This window comes from Piliocolobus tephrosceles, chromosome 6 (assembly GCF_002776525.5).
Source record: "Piliocolobus tephrosceles isolate RC106 chromosome 6, ASM277652v3, whole genome shotgun sequence".
Taxonomy (NCBI): domain Eukaryota; kingdom Metazoa; phylum Chordata; class Mammalia; order Primates; family Cercopithecidae; genus Piliocolobus; species Piliocolobus tephrosceles.
Window position 1 is genome coordinate 48,842,457 of NC_045439.1, and position 21,433 is coordinate 48,863,889.

At 41.8% G+C, this 21,433-nt stretch overlaps 1 pseudogene; it reads right to left on the reverse strand.

Annotated features, from left to right (window-relative positions):
- Positions 1-16,387: 16,387 nt before the first annotated feature.
- Positions 16,388-20,019, reverse strand: LOC116418827 (annotated as a pseudogene).
- Between the last annotated feature and the right edge of the window lie 1,414 nt (positions 20,020-21,433).

Here is a 21,433-nt window from a genome sequence, read left to right on the forward strand (position 1 = left end):
TTGTGAAGGACAGTGTGAGGATTCCCCAAGGATCTAGAACTAGAAATATCATTTGACCCAGCAATCCCATTACTGGGTTTACACCCAAAGGATTATAAATCATTCTGCTATAAAGACAACGCATATGTATGTTTATTGCAGCACTATTTACAATAGCAAATACTTGGAACCAACCCAAATGCCCACCAATGATAGACTGGATAAAGAAAATGTGGCACATATAGTGCTATGGAATAGTATGCAGCCATAAAAAAGGATGAGTTCATGTCCTTTGCAGGGACATGGATGAAGCTGGAAACCATCATTCTCAGCAAACTAACACAAAAACAGAAAATCAAACACCTCATGTTCTCACTCATAAGTGCGAGCTGGACAATGAGAACACACGGACACAGGAAGGGGAACATCACAACACTGGGGCCTGTCAGTGGGTAGGGGGCTAGGGGAGAGATAGCATTAGGAGAAATATCTCATGTAGATGACGTGTTGATGGGTGCAGAAAACCACCATGGCACATAACAAACCTGCATGTTCTGCACATGTATCCCAGAACTTAAAGTATTAAAAAAAAAAAAAAAAAAAAAAAGTCAAAGTGAAGGGAATTACACATCATCCATCATCTCTCAATGGGAAGTATAACAAAGAACTTAATGACCATTACATCTCGTACATCTAGTATAACCAGAGATCTCTACATTCGTGCAAGCTGCCAACTTATTCTGAATTCCTCAATCAAACTCATCAACATATTTAAATGACACTTATTTGCAGAACTGATAGTTTTCAAAGTGCTTGCATATATTTTATTGTATGTAACTCTCATAGAATATTTGATGTAGGCAGGCAGATATTAATATCCCCCACCCTAAAGAAGTTGCTGAGGCCCAGTGACACTGGTCATTTGTTCAAGAAAAAAACTCTAGAACTCAAGATCTTTTGCTTCTAGTGCAGTGCTTTCTCCATGATGTCATGCTGTTTTCACTTTAGTACACAAATCCCTCTAATTAAATAAGCCCTTTTTTTCCTGAGAAATATACTAGAACCAAAAGTTCTGTGGTTGGAAGGAATGAAAATGAATGAATGAACTTAAAATTTCACCTCTGTTCAATGTCATTATTATTTAGTTGATTAAAATTTTATTCATGGACACAAAAATGACAGTCCACTCTTTTTTTTTTTTGAGACGGAGTCTCGCTCTGTCGCCCGGGCTGGAGTGCAGTGGCCGGATCTCAGCTCCCTGCAAGCTCCACCTCCCGGGTTTACGCCATTCTCCTGCCTCAGCCTCCCCAGTAGCTGGGACTACAGGCGCCCGCCACCTCGCCCGGCTAGTTTTTTGTATTTTTTAGTAGAGACGTGTTAGCTAGGATGGTCTTGATCTCCTGACCTCGTGATCCGCCCGTCTCGGCCTCCCAAAGTGCTGGGATTACAGGCTTGAGCCACCACGCCCGGCCGACAGTCCACTCTTAATGAGAAAATCTTTACAGAACCCTAAGTATGTGAATACACATACATACACAAACATATATATTTTCCACACATACAATTGTTATTATATGCACAAAAAGATCATCTGGGGGTTATATTACTGTTAAGTGTTATATCTTAAAGATTCTGGGCTGGGCGAGGTGACTCATGCCTATAATCCTAGCACTTTGGGAGGCTGAGGCAGGTGGATTGTTTGAGATGAGGAGTTCAACATCAGCCTCACCAACATGGTGAAACCCCATCTCACAAAAATTAGACAGGCGGTAATGGTCGCATCTGTAATCCCAGCTAGGAGGGAGGCTGAGGCAGGAGAATAGCTTGAGCCTAGGAGGCGGAGGTTGCAGTGAGCCAAGCTCATGCCACTGCACTCCAGCCTGGGTGACAGAGTGAAACCGTGTCTCAAACAGATTCTGTATTGTTTGAATTTGAGTATATGTCATTCTTGAAATAATAATAAAAATGATTTTAAAACTCTTCAGTCCTTTCAGAAATACATGATAATGATCAGACTTGAAGCATTATCATAACTTTTATAGTTCTGAGTAGAGTATAAGTACTATTGTCTTTGGTAATGCAGGAGACTTGTTCCAAGACCCCCAGGGATACCCACACTCATGCATACTCAAGTCCTGCAGTCCACCATTTGGAACTCACAGATACAAAAAGTAGGTCCTCTGCATAAGTGGGTTTCACATCCCATGAATACTGTATTGTTGATGTGCGTTTGATTGAAAAACTCCACATATAAGTGAACTTGTGCAGATCAAAACTGTATTGTTTGAGGGTCAACTGTTATGTATAAACAAATGAACAAACAGAACTTCAGATAGTGTCACAGTAAGGACAGAAACTCTACATTTGATTTGTTACCCAAAGAGAAGCTACTGTGAAACTACGTTTTCAGCAATCAACATTGAGAAATTTATCATTTATTTATTGTTTCAAGGCAGCAATATTTGTAATAGTGAGAAACTTAAAACCCCTTTCTAGCCAGTAGGCAATATGGCACTATTATCCCATGATTTATAAGACCAATTAGATCTATATTAACCATCACAGATAAATCTTTAAAACATGCTAAATGAATAAAGTTCAAAAAGTATAAAACAGAATACTATAACAAATACATTTTTACATAATCTGAAACTAAAATACATATTATAATAAGGCATACATGTAAGTATTAAAAGTAAAGTAGAAAAACATTCACAAAAATGATAAATATCAACTTCAGGATAATGTTAAGGGGATTAAGAGACAGGGAAAGCATAGAATATAAAGCTTTATTTTATTTCATTAAAAAAAGTTCAGGATCTCAAACAAGTACAGCAAGATGTTAACATCTATTATCTCCATGGTGGATATGGAACTATCTTTTACTTTATGTTTGAAATGTTTCATAGTTTTAATGTTTAAATTTTTTAAGAAGTTGATCCTGCCAAGTTGTCTTCCATGAATAGACATTTTTAAACATGGAAGAAGACAGAATACGCAGCGCCCATGTGTCCTTGAAAAAGCAACTATCCCACGACGAAAACAAGACAATTAAAAACTCAATCAGAACAAAAACCGCAGAAATAGAAAAGCCATGGAAAAGATATGATGGGAAGCACTGAATCCATTTAAATATAGAACTAAGGCTAAACATAGAGCTAGACTAACTTCTGGTAAACAGAAAGCAAATATTATATGCCCTGAAAAAGCAAAAATACAAACAACATAAAATTCAGAACTGAAGAAAGATGACAGAACGTATGAATAGCACTCAACTTCATCTTTCACAATAGGGATTTCATATCTAATATCTAAATGTTAAACAAGCAGTTTTTAAAAATACTCCGATTTCTTACTGTTTTTTAAAAACTATTTTCTTAATTTTAGTGAAATCTTACAGAACCTAAGAGTTCTGTGGCAAAGAAACCTTTATCTGGAGTTCAGCATTTACGTAGAGTTTAAGATATTTTTCCCTTGTGATTAAATTCAAACAAAATCATAATTTAAATGTTTAGTTTTTAAAATAGCATAATCCCATAATTATGAAACTATTTCTGCCTGTCTATATGTAAGCATGAATAAGATGATGTTCACCAAATGTTAACATAGGTTATTACTGGTTAGTAGAGAAATTATTTCTAAATAAAACAATAGGCCAGGCGTGGTGGCTCATGCCTGTAATCCCAGCACTTTGGAAGGCCGAGGCAGGAGGATCACTTAAGGTCAGGAGTTCAAGACCACTCTGGCCAACATGGCGAAACTCCATCTCTACTAAAAAATACAAAAATTAGCCGGGTGTGGTAGTGCATGCCTGCAATCCCAGCTTACTAGGGAGGCTGAGGCAGGAGAATTGCTTGGACCCAGGGGGTGGAGGTTGCAGTGAGCCAAGATGGTATCACTACACTCCAGCCTGGGTGACAGAGTGAGACACCGTCTCAAAAAATAATAATAAAATAAAATAATAAATAAATAAATAAATACAAAATATTCTTTGAGTTAAACATAAAAGACTTCCAGAAACTTACTTGTTTGGAACTCAGAAGAGATAGACAATTCTTTCCAAAACAAGAAGTGACAGTTTCTCGCAGATCTCAAAAGGCCAATAAACAGTCAAGAAAAAAGTGAATCAACTTAAATGAATATATACATGCACACATATAAATATCACTTAAAAGGGAAGCATTCCAGATTGACATTAAGTTACTTAAAAATTCTAAATCAAAAATATTGCCTTGCTAGGTCCTAAACTAGTCACAGGAGGATCTGGGGGACTGGCAAAGCTATGAGGTTGAACCAGTGTGAAAAATGCTTTTCAATATGTGTTCAATTTGAGACTAGAATAAAGACCAAAGGGCAAAAGGCTAGGGTCTGAACAAGAATGCCATTTGCAGGACAGGTGCTCCAGATGGGAGCATCCTAGATCCAGCTGGGAGCAGTGTTACCCAAATGTCAGTATTTGAAATGTCAATGGCCAGGACTGAGAACTAGTCATTGTGGGGAGGTACCAAAGACAAACTGGAAAGAGGGCAGAAGACCAAAAATAGTGACAACAGCTGCTATTTGTCAAGTGCTAGCCAGGCTGGACCCTTTTCATACAATATCTCACTCACAGCCCATAGTCTACTTGCAAACAGGATATAATATGTTTTTCAGGTGACCACACAGACTCAGAAGGTTTATATGGCATGCCCAAAGCCACAATGTTAGGAAGTAACAAAACCAAAATTCAAGTCCAGCTCCTTCTCATCACAAAGTCTATGCTCTTTGCAGCATGCCAAGCTGTAAAATCCAAAGGAGTAAACAGAAATATATGAGAATAGTAAAGTCAGGGGCCAGGAGACTCAAGAGATGTGAGCCAAGGTGTGAGGTCAGTCATCTCCACCTGTTGTGGACTTCTACCGACAGGGGCTCTCTCCTGGTGTGTCCCTTTCGTGTGCTATCTGGCGAGTGCTGCAAGGTGGCAGCTTCTTCACAGAGTCAGGGGGCAGATAAAATAAAATTAAAATGAACATAATAACTGTTTTAAGGGCGGTCAGGTCAGCTTTGCCAAGTGTCGTGTTTGATGTAAGCAGCAGAGGGGAATGGAAGAGAGAGGGTGACAGAGTCAATGGCTGAGTAATCACACATTAGCCAGGCTCTGTCTGGATGCTCATGAGAGCCTCTTTCCTAAGAGGAGGGTCACTCAGAAAGACATGATGAGAACCCAGGGATCCAGCACCCACCATGGAGCAGGGAGACAGAGAGAGAAATGCATTGCAAGAGGGATGTCATCAGTGGTGTCAAGTGTGAAAGAAAGAATAAGCTAGAGGAAGACTGAGATAAGGCCTGGATTTGGCTTTGAGGAGGACACAGTTGGCTTTTGAGAGGGCAGATCTGGGGCCTTAGGGGAGTGTGAATCAAATGACAGTGGCCTGAGGCAAGCGTGGAAAGTGCTGAAATAGAAGCAGCATGCAGTTTGACTTTGTCAAGAAGCATGGTGGCCAGAAGTGGATGGTGAGCAAGTCAGAGACATGTGGTCAGTTTAGAGAAATTGCAAGGGGAGTCATAGGTTAGGGAGGAAGCGCTAGTCACAGGTTAGAGAGGCGTGATTCTAGGATGCAAGAGGGAGAAGTTGATTTGTGGAGTAAGGACCCAGATGGGTGAAGAGGGGACAGGATTCTGCCCATTGACAGAATCTTTTCTTAAAAGGGAAAGAGGAGAAAAGGAAGACTGATGATAATACAGACATGAGCAGGGAGTTTTACGCATTTCTTCTTGGTGGTTTGCGGATTTAGTTTTTTACTAGTCCACATAACATGAAGTATAGACTTATTTCAGCAAGAAAAAGCATGCAATAGCAGGTACAAGTTCAAGTCGCTAGATTTGCCTCTCACTAACTCTGTGACCTGGGACAACATTTCTGAGCTTCACTTTGCTTGCCTTCAAATCAGGATGATTATACCTGTCCTGCCTCCAAGGGTGTGCTGGAATCTGCTCACACCAGCTCCCCTGAGCCAGTTGTTAAATATCTAGAAATTCAGAGTTGTTAAATCATTGGTGGTATGAAACTGGCACAAACCAGGGATTCCCTCTCCTTTTTGAGTGCTTACCACATCACTGCCTGCTTCCCTTACAAGGTACTGTCAGGCTGAAACGAGACGCTGGTTGTGAAAACACTTTACACAAGCCCTGGATAAAGGTAAGGGATTCTTATTATTAACATTAACAAGTGTGACGGCATGGTTTCTTATGTATTAACTTGAGTTTTATTTTCTATTCCCCACTGCCCATCTTTCCCAACAGGTAACTTTAGTATTTCCTGTCTCAGCAGTTTTTGCAGGGCAGAAGGCAGAGATACTTGAAGGTGATGGCTCCTCTAGTCTTATTGAAGGACTCTACTCACCACAGAGATCGTGTTAAGAGCAGGAGGGAAAATGGGATTATCAAAAAGGCTTCAAGAAGACATTCAGAGGAAGAGATTCCCTCTAGACCTGGAAGGGAGAGATTTGTGAGTTCTACAAGAAGGAAAATGGGTCCATATCTGGCTCCCAACAAGCCTCTGGAAGGGACATTTCTTAGGAAATGGCTGCAGAGTGGATTTGCGAAACCCAAAGAGGGGTTTCTTAGACTCAACTACATATTCAGATGTACAAGACTACAGTCAACCACACTTGGTATCAGGATATAAGCCAGGATATTCTATTTACTGGCAGTGAATGCAGCAGTCCGTACAGCAGGAGATGGCCTCTTTGGCTTCCCAGGGTTCTAGTACAAGAAAATGAGACCACATCAAGCACATGTAGAATCCTCCCTAGCCCCGGAGCCTCATGCCCCACAGGAGCCAATATGTCTTTGAACAACTCCACAATAGCTCTTAGCATCACCTCAAGGGACATACCCTGTATCAAGAGTCACTGCTCTCGGGCAAGCTTAAAGCTATGGCTTCCTCTCAGGCATTTAGTTCTCCCAGTCCAGGTGCAATTTCCCAGTAAGGAGTCATTTTTGACATCACTATACCCTAATAACACAGTTGACATACTACCTTTGTCGGGTTTCTGGGGGAAACAGAGAAAGAAGTTAATGGAAGGTAAAATTCTCATGTAGAAGGGGAAAGGGTTTTGTGGCAGCCTTTAACCCCCATGGACTCAGGAGCCAGGACACCCTACTCTCAATCCCCCCATATAGGAACTCCCAGCCTCACTGAAGGTGTCCACACCCCACACATGGCCTAGAAGTGGAGTCCTTGAACACAAAGCATAAAGGACATCATGCTGGTGATGATACAGAATTTCTTGTCTTCCAGGCCCTCACTATTTCACCAACTGCTAAATCAACCCACACAAAAATCACAGTGAAAAAACCCCCTTGGCCAGGCACGGTGGCTCATGCCTGTAATCCCAGCACTTTGGGAGGCTGAGGCAGGAGAATTGCTTGAATCCAGGAGGCAGAGGTTGCAGTGAGCTGAGATCACGTCACTGCACTCCAGCCTGGGCAACAGAGCGAGACGCTGTCTCAAAAAAAAGAAAAGAAAAGAAAAGGAAAAGAAAAGGGGAGGGGAGGGGAGGGGAGGGAAGGGAAGGGAAGGGAAGGGCCCCCTTAAGCTCTATATATTCCTCAGGTTCCAACTGCAGCACTACAGCAAAGAACTTCTTCATACCACTTGAGAGCGAACCAGTTAACATTTGTAGAGCAGGCAAAGATGACAGATATATTAATAACAGTACCAGGCACGCACCGAGGGCTGTTTGGTCTCTGGGCACTTAGCAGTCACAAATCATTCCACCACTGTTTGTGAAGTATTATGGGTCCATCCCCAGTGCAAACAACCTCTGGAGAAGGGAATTCCAATCCCAAACTATGTTGTCATTTGAAACATTTATTTTCAAGACATGACATTATGTTAAATTGTACTTTTAAAAAGAGTAATGAGATTCCCATAATTGGAAATAATTGAACTCAAGAACCACTTTTAATACATATTATGGAAAGGATTTTTTCTTTCTGGAAACATTCAACAAATATTGACGTTGTAGAAGTAACACATTAGTACAGATTCATTATGAAGAACAATTCGAACAATACACTTAAAGTAAAGGTCTTCCTGACCCCCTTCTCACCCAGCCTCCCTCATTGGAAGTGATGAGGATGTTGATTTGTGGTGCTTCTTTCCTGCCCTCTTGCTCTACATTTACAGTTAATGTATTTCCTTTGGCTTTCAGTAAAATCATTATAGTGTAGATTCTATATTTCCTTGGAAATCATTAGATACATAGAGAGTCTTTCAGAAAGCTTAACACCAGGAAATGTTAATCATTTCAAAATTAGCTACCCACAGGTTAGAGGAACGAAGACGTTGTCACTTATCCCTTACGTCACAGGATATGTCTACAGTATCTGAAAGGAACTTGATCCAGACCCAGTAGCTTCACTCTACAAACATCTTGGAATTCCTGAGCAATTCCAGCAACCCAGGTATCCCCCTGTGACTCATCTAAAGAGAGCTGGCATTTCAAAGTGGTGCAGTTCAAGCTCCAGAATATACAGAGTAAGACATTCAGCTAAGTAGGCTCTGTAGGCCCAGCTGCATGGCACCACCCTCTCTATCCCGAGGTTTCCATTACCCGCAGGCTTTGATCTGGTAAACAAATCTGCCTCCAATCATGTGGCAAAGGCTGCCGTTCTCTCTTCTCCTCCCCGTGCTAGGGAAAACTGAACAATTAACACATAGAAAGTGTTCTGTCCGTTCATTATTTTGTACCTGATTTGGAAAGACTGAAAAACGGCCTTTTCAAGCAGTATCTTTTGCCAATTTCCTCTCTTCCCTTCCCCCAGAACCTAAACCCTGGGATTCTCCCTAGGGATTTTATAGAAACCAGCCCATCTGGAATATTCTGCTGACAGAAAGTCAGTAATTGATGCCAGTCGGAGAAAACACAACTTCTGCCACCTCTGTAATTCCAGAAAAGCCTTGCCTTCCCTGCAGCTTTCACCACAGCCAGGCCTTGCCTCACTTGGCTTTGTAGCCCCAGCACCTAACAAAGTATCCAGAACACAGTGCCCAATACACGCTTGTCAAATTGAATTAATTGTATTAAAGTCAGTTGATCTGTTTTAATCTCATTTAAAGATGGGAATTGCCACACATCCCACCAAGGCAGTGGGGAAGGCGCAAGGATAAATGAGCGTTTTCTCTTGGACCAGAAGTGGGCAATGTGGGAGACAGCCCTGCCAGAGACATTTAAAACTGGCCCAGTGGCCAGGTGCAGGGGCTTACGCTTGTAATTCCTAGCACTTTGGGAGGCCGAGGTGGGAGGATTGCCTGAGGCCAGGCGTTCCAGAACAGCATGCGCAACACAGGGAGACCCCTGTCTCTACAAAAAGTTTTAAAACATTATCTAGGTATGCTGGCACACGCCTGTGGTCCCAGCCACTCAGGAGGGTGAGGTGGGAGGATTGCGTGAGCCCAGGGCAGGGGTCGAGGCAGCCTAACAAACAGAGCGAGATCGTGTCTAAAAAAGAAAATAAAGAAAGAAAGAAAAAGGAAATGGGAATAATTACATCTACTTCACAGTGTGATTATAAAGATGGAATTTGATCTTTCTCAAAAAAAAACAAAAAAACAAAGAAAAAATCGTATGGCTTCCTATGCCCTAAAGAATAAAGTGAAATTTCTTTTTTTTTTTTTTTTTGGTAGGGGGAGACAGAGTCTCGCTCTGTCGCCCAGGCTGGAGTGCAGTGGTGTGACCTCAGCTCACTGCAAGCTCCGCCTCCCGGGTTCATGCCATTCTCCCGCCTCAGCCTCCCGAGTAGCTGGGACTACAGGTGACGGCCACCACGCCCGGCTAAATTTTTTTGTATTTTTAGTAGAGACGGGGTTTCACCGTGGTCTTGATCTCCTGACCTCATGATCCTCCCACCTTGGCCTCCCAAAGTGCTGGGATGACAGGCGTGAGCCCCTGTGCCCGGCCTATAAAGTGAAATTTCTTGCAGTTAAGTGTCAGAGAGGCTTTGGAGCTTATTACATGGGTGCTGTTGAGTGGGTTATTTCATCTGAGTTTTAGTTTCTTCATTTGTAAAATTAGGAAAATAATATCTACTTTGGAGGGTTGTGGTGAATACAAAATGAAAAGACATGTAAAGTTCTCAGCATAAGCATTGTATGTAATAAGTATTCCATAAATGCTAGCTATTAGTGTTATGAACATAGTCTGTACCTTGCAGGCACATGACTAAAACTAAATAACTGGTGAGTGAATAAATGAATGAATGAACATAGCTGTGTCAGTTGGGAGTGTATGTGGCTACATGTAATAGAAGCCCTACTATGGTGAGCAAACCAAAAGCTGGTTTTGTTCATCATGTAATAAGAAGTCCAGGTTTGGGCAGCCCAGGGCTGGCACACTACTCAAGGAAGTCATCGGGGACCCAAGCTCCTTCTTACATGCGGTCCTCATCCTCAGATCTGCAAGACGTTCTGCTTCCTGTGCTCCATTTAGGAGCTTCGATTGCCTCATCTGTAAAACGGGAATAGGCTGAATCCCTTTTCGGTGAACCATTCTATGATTTTCCAATAAACTCTTTACCAAATAAGCACTGCTCATTTGGGATCATGCCTTTTGGAGATAGCTTATTTGATATCCCATACATAAGCCACCTAGGCCTCAATCCCACTCACGCCCGTCATTCAAAAACATTATAAAAACATTTGGCTACATGAAGAAATACTTATAAAAATATTAAGTGAAAAAAGGCAGACTATAACATTTGATCTAGGTACTGACATGGAAAGTTCTAAGACATGTTAAGTGAATAAAAGGAAGTCACAGACAACACTTGCAGGTGATTTCACTTTTGAAAAAAACAAAATGATAACAAAACTAAAACTGATTTGGATGAGGTAATGAAGACTCACTTTTAGCTCTATAGATTTCTATTGTTTTGAATTTTTACGGGACATATATATTCATACATTGCTTATCTAATAAAATCAATCTAAATATTATAACGATGTAATAATGTAATTATATAAAACCATGCACAGCATAAATCTTGGGGAAGATTATAGGACAACGAAACTGTGTGTGTCAGGCTGGTGAAATTATAGAAAAATTCCTTATTTGTGCTATTATTATATTATGTGTGTAAGAAATATAATTTCCCACCCACAAGATGTTCACATGAGGCACAGGTAGATTTCTGAAACAATCTGAGTGGGACAATTTTTAAAAGGTAACCATGGGTTTTGCTGATTGAGAGATCAGACCAGTAGAGGCTCAGTTGGGACCAAAGTTTGGCAAAGATGATCTGGGATGCTTGAAACCAGATTATTTCAGCTAAGTTTGGTGGAAAGGGCTGTTTCTCCAGTTTCATGTTTTTCTTTCACCTCCAGCACTGACGGCCAAAATCATGGGGCAAGAACCAGAATGCTCAGTTTTTCCTCTCTCTCTCCGCGATCCCGTCCACATGGCTCCGCAGGGTATTCTATGCTCAAATCGCATCACTAAGCTGGTCATTACTGACAGGCAAGGAGCTGGCTCAAGTAAGACAGGGCCTGCTGGGCCAGCTACTTAGCACTGCCCTGCAGCTCTGCTTTATGATTTCCAATTAGGAGGACATTATCTGGATCATCAACCATGACTCCTATATAAACCTAGTCACTCAAAGCAGCTCAAAGTAATTATTTTGGGAAGATTCCAAGTTGGGTGTAGAAATGCTGGTCAGGAGTTCCCTGTTGGAACATTTGTAACTAGCTACCATTTATTGGCTCATTAGGGACCAAGGACTAAGTAGTCTACTTTGTGTGTTCAATCCCAGATCATCCTTTACAGATGATGGTAGATATCACATACACGAATACTTCCCACTTCACCAAAGGTCTAAATGACTGACTTGCTTAAGACCACATAGCCCATCAAGCGAGAGAGCTGGCATTCAAACCCAGGTGTCACTCCAAAATCCATGATTTTAACCTGTGTTCAACATTTTTCACATGCATTTGCACTTACGGAGAGTTTTGGTCCTTTGGAACAAAAGAATCATGCAAATTGAGAAGTATGTCACTGGCATTGGGGGGAAAAAAAAAAACAAAAGTTCTCTGACCACTCTCAAAGTTGCAAACAGATTCCATGGAAAAGCAGCCAGGCTTAATTCTACCCAAGTGCACACAATATGGCCTTTGGGTAGTTGGGTATGTTTTTCCCCCAAGTAATATATCACCTGAGTCACAGTAGCCTGTAATGAATGTCTGATATATTACCATGGGGAAGTGTTCTGATGATTTACTGGGGTACACATCATTGGCATTATGAGGCTGCATTAATCAAAGCTATGGGATTGGCTTCTGAAAACCATTAGGTAAATCTGAAGCTCTACTAATATATTCACCTTGGACCACAGTCCGGAAGGAATGGAAAGATTTCATTGCCTTTGCCTTAAAGCTGCCTTTCCATTAGTAAAACTAGTGTATGTGTGTGTATATGTGTGTGTCTGTACACACAGGTTACCTGAAATTTTTAAAGTGTGTGTTACAGAACTCTTTTGTTAAAAAAGTCTCTTAATCAAGTGTCTCTCTGAAGGAAGAAAGGCCCTAGTTATATGCTCCAAGGAGGAAAGCTGTCCTGGCTTTCTAGTTCAGTTGCCAATCATAAGAACCAATGTATAAAATCAGAAGTCATTCACTTTTCAAGAATAGCTTGAAATCACTTGTTGGAGAGAGGGTTGATGGGTACAAAGTTGCTGAAAACAAATTCTGATAGAGGAAGCTGTAAAATGGGAATCCACAGATAACCAGATAAAGAAACAGGATCTTGAACTAGGTGCCCTGCTTCTTCAGGAGTTATGTCTCCTTATTGCCTGCTCCCTCCTTAAAAGGAAAAAAATAGTCTGCTTACTCTTTTTTGTTTTTTGAGACAGGGTCTTGCTGTGTCACCCAAGCTAGAGTGCAGTGGTTCGATCATAGCTCACAGCAGCCTCTGCCTCCTGGGCTCAAGTGATTCTCCTACCTCAGCCTCCTAAGTAGCTGGGACTATAGGCATGCACCTCCATGCCCAGCTAATTTTACTTTTATTTTGTAGATTCAGGATCTCACTATGTTGCCCAGGCTGTTCTCAAACTCCTGGCCTCAAGTGATCCTCCTACCTCAGCCTCCCAAAGTGCTGGAATTACAGGTATTAGCCACCCCTCCTGGCCTTGTTTACTCTTTTTGGAACAGAAGGAAGCCTGGCAGACTTGTCAGTGCTAACAAGAAGGAGAAGAGCCTCCAGTATAAAGAGCAAATGCTGGTGCTCATTTCTGCATTTGATTTTTTCAAATGTACTAATCAGCCCTGGTACAACGCAAGTGTTATATTTGAACGTTCCCTCCAAAACTCACCTTGAAAATCAATTCTCGGCCGGGCGCGGTGGCTCAAGCCTGTAATCCCAGCACTTTGGGAGGCCGAGACGGGCGGATCACGAGGTCAGGAGATCGAGACTATCCTGGCTAACACGGTGAAACCCCGTCTCTACTAAAAAATACAAAAATCTAGCTGGGCGAGGTGGCGGGCACCTGTGGTCCCAGCTACTCGGGAGGCTGAGGCAAGAGAATGGCGGGAACCCGGGAGGCGGAGCTTGCAGTGAGCTGAGATGGTGCCACTGCACTCCAGCCTGGGCAACAGAGCGAGACTCCGTCTCAAAAAAAAGAAAAAAGAAAAAGAAAATCAATTCTCAAATGTAAATGTGACAGTATTGAGATCTGGGTGCTCAAGAGGTGATTGGATTAATCCATTTATAGATTAGTGGGTTATTTTAGGAGGGGAACTGGTGGCTTTATAAGCAGAGGAAGAGAAACCTGAGCCAGCATTTTCGCACACTCAGTCCCCTGGCAGTGTGACACCATGTGCCACCTCGGGCCTCTGTGGAGTCCCCACCAACCAGAAGGCTCTCACCAGATGTGTCCCCTCCATCTTGTATTTTCCAACCTCCAGAACTGTAGAAATTCTGTTTCTCTTTTTGAGATGGGGTTTTACTCTTGTTGCCCAGGCTGGAGTGCAATGACACCATCTCGGCTCAATGCAACCTCTGCCTCCCGGGTTCAAGTGATTCTCCTGCCTCAGCCTCCCAAGTAGCTGGGATTACAGGCATGAGCCACCATGCCTGGCTAACTTTGTATTTTTAGTAGAGATGGGGTTTCGTCATGTTGGTCAGGCTAGTTTCGAACTCCTGACTTCAGGTGATCCACCCACCTCGGCCTCCCAAACTGCTGGGATTACAGGCGTGAGCCACAGTGCCCAGCCTCTGTTTCTTATAAATTATCCAGTTTCGTGTATTCTCTTACAAGCAACAGAAAACAGACTAAGACAGTAAGAATGTTTACATATGTTTTTAATCTCAAGTATGCCTTTACCAGTAAACATTTATCAACCAAAATTAAAGGGCTATTCCCTGAAGTCCAGTTACCACTTTCGGATTTGCTCAGAGAAGCTAGGATTTTCCCTGGGCTTGAGAAGACATAGGACCTCCAAGGCTCAAAAGGGCCAGTATTTCCTGACCCTGTTCATCCTGCAGCATGCGTGTATATGCCTAAGCAAGCCTCACTCCCTATGTCCTGAGATAGAAGCTGGCAATGTGATTAGTCTGGGTGACCAAATGGGAGAAGTTGTTGATGACAGGGAGAAACAGAGAGACAACAGGCAATATTCTTTTCAGGGAAATACTTTTGATAACAAAGGGAAAAGAAAGAAAAGAAATCAAAGGATTGTAGACTTGAACATCATTTAAAATCTAATAGACAGTGGGTCCTTGCTCTCATGAAGCTGAGTAGATGAGCAGGCATTAATTAAATAAAGACACAAATAAAAATGTGAATTATCAGACACCCTGCAGCGTTTGTGCTAATCACCATTTCCTTAAGGGGACTCCCTAAACTGCAGAGAAATGATGCTTTTCAAGAGCTTCGCAGAGGTTTGTTAGTCTCCTTCCCCCTCCTGCATGAACAACTCTATCTTTACTTACAATTTATTTTACTAGTTTACATTCTTCAAGAACAGATGGTCCACCTGACCTGAGATAGCTCCACTCGCCAGCAGAGTGTCGCTGTTCTCAACTGATTACCTTGTCATGTTCTAAGGAAAAGTACTTCAGAAACAGGTTACTAACGGGATGTTTTAGAACTTAACACATCATTAAAAAAACAAAACAAAAAAAACTACAAGCCATCTCAGAAAGTGTTGGGAAATGTTTGAAATGAGACTCTATTAAAGTAGCAGTATGCCTGCCATCAAGAGCTCTACATACGTGTCTTCTACTGCATAAAAATAGTAATATTAATTTTTACTTCTAGATTCCTACCCACTGGTAGGATGATTGCTAAGAAACATAACTCCATCCTGGGCAAAGCAACATTTAACATATAGTCTGTGAATCTTAAATAGGCTGCGTTGTTTCCCTTCATTTTTGTGTGTGCTATAGTCTCTAATTACATTCTCAGCTGCTCTAGAAATCATTTATTTGATCATTTATTTACCCCAATTCACTTCAGGAGCAGCAAACAGGTATGCCAGGTGTGGGAAGAGAGACGTCCAATGTCTTTTACAAAATAATTTCTCAAATCTCCCTGGTACATTGACTGAGCAGAACTGACTCAAGGACTGCTACAATCAGAAAACAACTTTATTCCTGTGCAACCCACTGCCCATCCAAGCCCACTGTCTGAGGCTAATTGCTCCTTGACCCCTGGATGAAATCTAAAGCCGATAGCTTATCCACTCCTCTTAGGTAGTAAGTAATATCATAATGACATTACTAATTATTCGATTCATTCTTAGATGATAGGCAAAATCATAAGCACTGTAGGAAGACCCTACAGGAATCCACTTCTTAACAAATCCACTTAGTTAACAAAAAGTCCTTTGATCACTTACAATCACACAAAAAACAAATCACAAAAACAGAAATGTCCACTTTTACCTAAGAGTGAGAATCTGAGCTGCATTTAAGAGAACTTTCTCCTCACCTAGAGATCAGGGCTCTGAGGCAGGAAGACCTGCAGTGGAGAAAATCCGTCTCCATTTCTCTGTCGTCTTCTCCTCCTGCTTCTGCTCTCCCCAACTCACTAGTCTGGCTCTGGCTCCCAAAAGGTTGTAAGGTAAGAGAAGTGAAAGAAAAAGGCCATGGAAGATCCTCCTTGACTAGCACCAGTTTCACCTGGGGTTGATTTCCTCTGGCTGGATAGGTGCTTTAAGCTGCTCCTCCCTAAACTAGGTGAATGGTTAAAGGTGATCACTTTTCTTAGGGTGCATCTTTGGGTTCTTCAGAGATCATGGTAGGAACATCAGACTATAATTCTCTTTTATTTTTCCAATAAAGGTCTTTTATTGCATCATTAATATATCACAAATAGGTTTTAGGAATTATCTGACATCTAGTTTCTCTTGGTAGACAACTCTTGGGTCTTATTCGTCAGCCTGCTGAACTGTTTGTTTTCAGAAATATAGATACAATCCAAAACTACTCTGAAATTCTTGTTTTTAACTGTTGTGGCTTGCCAAATAAAAGCAGCTGAATGTGAAACAAGCTCAGTGTTATTTCCTTCAAGGATTAACTCACCTTTCTGGGCGTGAGATACTGAACAAGCAACACCTGGCCTCATCCAAACCCATTGGATGTATTTTTCACCCAATACATTTTAGATGTCAAAAAGAGACTCATTCTCCTGATAACAACTTTGTTGGGGAATTGAGCATACACAGAGCTCGCCTTGTAACGGAACCCAGTGTAACCCCCTTGATCATGTTCTGTGCGTGACTACAAAGAGTGTGAATGACAGCCAGTTCCTATTTTCCTACCATTTGTCAACCGAGCCTCTTCTTTTTCTTCCCAAGAAGACTGAGTTCTACACTTAGATTGTGATTGAAGTGCCTCTGCAGGGTTCCTCTGGAGCTCTTCACAATAACTGTTCATCTCTTTCAGAGTGATGTCAACATTCATTACTGAGAATGGCCTTCATTCTTGCTATAGACATGGCAAAAAAAAAAAAAAAAAATCATACCATGATTCTCTTAACATGAGTAATGCATTTCCCTCTGGCTGTTTTATTTCTTCCTTCAGCCCCAGGGAATTTAATGGTTCAATCCCTGTTTGGGTTCACGTCACCCCTCTAGGCAGTCCTCTTGGGCTGATTTTATTTATTTATTTACACCAGATCTTAATCTGTTGCCCAAGCTGGAGGGCAGTGGCATGATCACAGCTCACTGCAGCCTCAACCCCCCAGGCTCAGGCGATCCATCTGCCTCAGCATCCACGGTAGTGGGGACCACAGGCATACACTGCCAAACCCAGTTACTTTTTAAATCATTTTGTAGAGATGGGGTGAGGGTGGGGGTAGGGGGGTCTCCCTATGTTGCCTAAGCTGGTCTCGGACTCCTGGCCTCAAACGATCCCCCAACCTCAGCCTCCTAAAGTGCTGAGATTACAGGCGTGAGCCACTGTGCCACGCCATAGGGCAGATTTTGAATGTCTCTAGCAGGGCTGCCTCCCACATTGCCCACTTCTGGTCCAAGAAAAAAACTCGCACCTATTCTTGCATCTTCCCCTCCCCCTCAGTGGGATGTGTGGCAAATTCCTAAGCTGCATAGATGCTGTCACTCTCTCTACCCTACTGCATCAGGGGAATGGCCACAGCATCCCATCTTTAGATTCCTGAGACAACAGTCCAGTGGGTCCTCAAACTCCTGGGGCACAAGCTCTCCAAGTGGTCTTCTTGCTGCTCCTTCCACTGGGCTCCATCAAACTGGCCACCACAAGCCAACCCTCCTCCAAGAAATTCTCTCTACTACCCAGCAGCAGCCTTTTCTGTGTTTGAGGTGGGTGTCGGGCTTCTGGTCTTCATCATGCCCTTTGTAGGCCCCTGTTAGTTTTCTAGCAACTCACTTTGGAATGGAGGCATGCCTACCATCTATTGCCTGGGACTTTGACTGGGAAAGAGTTCATCTTATCTACCTGTGACAGAAAGATTCATTTATTCCACAGTAAGCACCTGGGCCCTCCTAGCCATTATCAGTGCAGTTGCCATACCCAACCTGAGTCCCAGAGTGGCTTGCTGCACTGCCTGCACCCTGTGGGCTGAATGTTGGGAATTCACTTGGACCAAAGGAAACAAGAAAAAAATCACAGCAAAATTCATTTTCTTTGGGAACAAAGTTCACTTTCTTGGCCTTTCTCAAACAGACTCCAAGAGATACCTGAGTTGCCTTAAGAGGCTCACAAACCCAACATTCACACAAGCCGACCCCTATCTCATCCCTGAAATAGACACATAAAAGGGCTCCCCCAGCTGCTCCTCTCTGAGGCCTCCACCACTTGTTTTGATGACTTTTATTTTGAACTACTCTGTACCAATTAAAAGTCACAGCCAATAACCCAGGCCAATCTTGGCCACTGAGTGCCAGCCATTCTGGTTTAACTTTTATGGAAAGAAGACCTCTGAGGCCAGGTGAGCTTTAATTACACCTCTTTTGTTAATTCAGAGTTTCATGTTATGCCAAGAAAGCATTAGCCTCATACCTTGTTTATACTAGAGAGGAATGAAGGGGGCAAAATTGCTCCTTTTCCCTTATTTCCAAATCACTCTTTTCTTAATAGGTTAAAGTTAACTTCTTATAAAACCTTCACAATAAAACATCATGCTTAAAAAAAGAGAGCCTCAGGTTCTTGGCACTGAGCATTGCCAGCACTTCACGGTTAGATTTTTCCTCTTAGCTAGCTGTTCTTTTCCTTTCAGCGGGAATGCTTTCTGGTTTTTATAGCTAAATGGGATGAGAGAAGCAAAACAGCAAGAGGTATTCATGTAGTCATGTTACATTAAATTTCTCTAACATACAGTTCCATTAGAGTTTCTGTCTTACTTACAGAATACCATTGTGTATACATTAGGATTTCAGTCCTCCAAAGCAGGCCTGCTTACAAGAAATAGGAGATTAAAGAACTGATGTCTCTATAGAAAGAGAAATAACATGTCAATTGTGTTTATTTGTTGGGTTACATGATTTATGCTTTCTCATGTGAAGATGGAACAAAGAAAAGGAGACACGTGACTTTGTTTAGATAATTCCCAAGGAAAGTTGGAGTCCCTCCTCCATGAAAAGGGTTGCCTTTCATTTAAAATATAAAGGGTACTGACGGCTTCTGGGGAAGAAAAAAGATTTCTTGTCTAATAAATGAATTCAAGATGCACCTAATTTAGTCTCCAGAGGAGGAGGATATTTAACATTCTAAGGGAAAAACAAAAAAAAAGTGGAATGAAGGAAGACTCCCATAAAACAGGAAATTTAAGGGCCCTTTCATGAAACTTTATGTTCATATAGATGTGAAAAGGAACAATGTAATCTGAGTTTAAAGTATCCATTTAAAATTCTTTGGTTATCCAGGACACATTTCAGCCCCACTCCACTTCTCTATATCTTAATTAATTCTCATCCTAGGTGGATAATTAAATAAAACAATAATACTGGGCAAAAGCTTTAGAAAATTCTAACATGAAAAAAGAAAATATGTTAATAAAGTTTCCAAATAGATGTTCTCTTATCTTGTTTTCCTATTGGAAAAATAGGTGGCAAAGAAGGGCCAATTCTAACTTTACTTATGTAATTTGTGATTTCACAAGGCTAGAAATTAGTGCATGCAATTAGCATTAATGAGTATCAAAAAAAACCCTTCTGTGTATTAACAGACTATGGCCTTGCACTAGATGTTCACTTTTTCTTTAAAATCATCGTCACTGCTTCATAGAAAGTTGTATTTTAAAAGAGAAAATCCAGATATAAATGTGTAGCAAGAAAAAGGAAAACTAACTAAAACCAAAACTATGTTTATTGACTGTGCTTCAGAAGAGAAAAATCTCAACACACACACACACACACACACACACACACACACACACACACATATACACATACACACACACGCTTTCTCTGTGGATTAATGTGAATGCAATAATCATGCAACGATACAATGATGTACTTTCTAAAACTCTATTAGGGGACAACTTGTCATCTTTAGCGCTTGGAAAATGGGAACCACATTCCATCACCCCCATATAAGCCCTTCTGTGGACAGTCTCCCTGCCCTAACCCACAGGACTTTAATTCAGCCACAGAATGAGGCTGTCAATTCATTGGGAACTATATGCCCCTCTTGTTATTGGGAAGTTTAAAGTCCCTGAAACTTGATGTATGTTCATCTTAAAAACAAGAGCTTTGTTTACAACATATAATGACAAAAGAATCTTAGTTTAATGCCAAGAACCAGATTATTGCCTCAAAAAATTACCTCCCAAAGGAGAAAGATTCTTATTAAAAGGGGAAGATTTCAAAGTCACTTTAGAACTGTACCTCTGGGTGTTATTTTCAGGTACCATAAAGCATTCGAATTCAGCTGCTTTTTGATCCAAGTAAAACACTTCTAAAGATAAGTGAGGTTTGTTTCCTGAGTTGAGGATATCTTTAAGTGACAGATGCAAGACAATAAAAGGCCTTTTTCAGGCGCATATAAACTGGAACGACGACAAACAAATTTCAAGACTGTTGAGAGATTGAGAAACCTCACAGACACCTCGCATTTAACACATTCTCAATGGACTTCAGACTTCCTGGCTGTTCCTGAACTATTTCCTGTGAAGTAAGACATCATATATCAGTGTCAAAATGCACTTCAGCTGATACTTTCCACAGCTCTCAGACAAGTCCTCAACAATCCAGCATACATGAGAACCAGCCTGTGAAAGAGGAGGAAATTTTACCATGTGAATGATCTCACCATTGTCCAGTTGTGCATATGCATTCATTCATTTGTTCATTCAAGAAACATGTGAGGCTTCTTGTCCTCTAGTAATGGTTCCCAATCCCAGCTAACCATCAGAATCCCCTGCGCCCTCCCACCAGCTGTTGTTTTGGTGGGTATGGAGTGGGGCCTGTGTATCTTTTTTTTTTTCCGAGATGGAGTCTCGCTGTGTTGCCCAGGCTGGAGTGCAGTGGTACAATCTGGACTCACTGTGACCTCCACTTCCCATGTTCAAGTGATTCTCCTGTCTCAGCCTCCCGAGTAGCTGGGATTACAGATGCACACCATCATGCCCAGCTAATTTTTGTATTTTTAGTAGAGCCGGGGTTTCACCATGTTGGTCAGGCTGGTATCAAATTCCTGACCTCATGATCTGCCCACCTCAGCCTCCCAAAGTGCTGGAATTACAGGCGCGAGCCACCGTGCCCAGCTGGTGCCTGTGCATCTTAGTTTGTAAATGGTCCACAGCCAGATTTGGAACCACTCCTTTTGTATTTCATGATCTCATTGATGAGAGGTTTACAGGCAGTGGGAGACCATCTTTATTCTCTAAATTCTTGAGCTACCTCTTCATCGTGACATCCTATTCTGCTCCTCTCTTGTTACCGAGTTTCCAGGCCTTCTCAGGCCGGGGCCAGTGGTGGAAAGATTGGTGATGGACA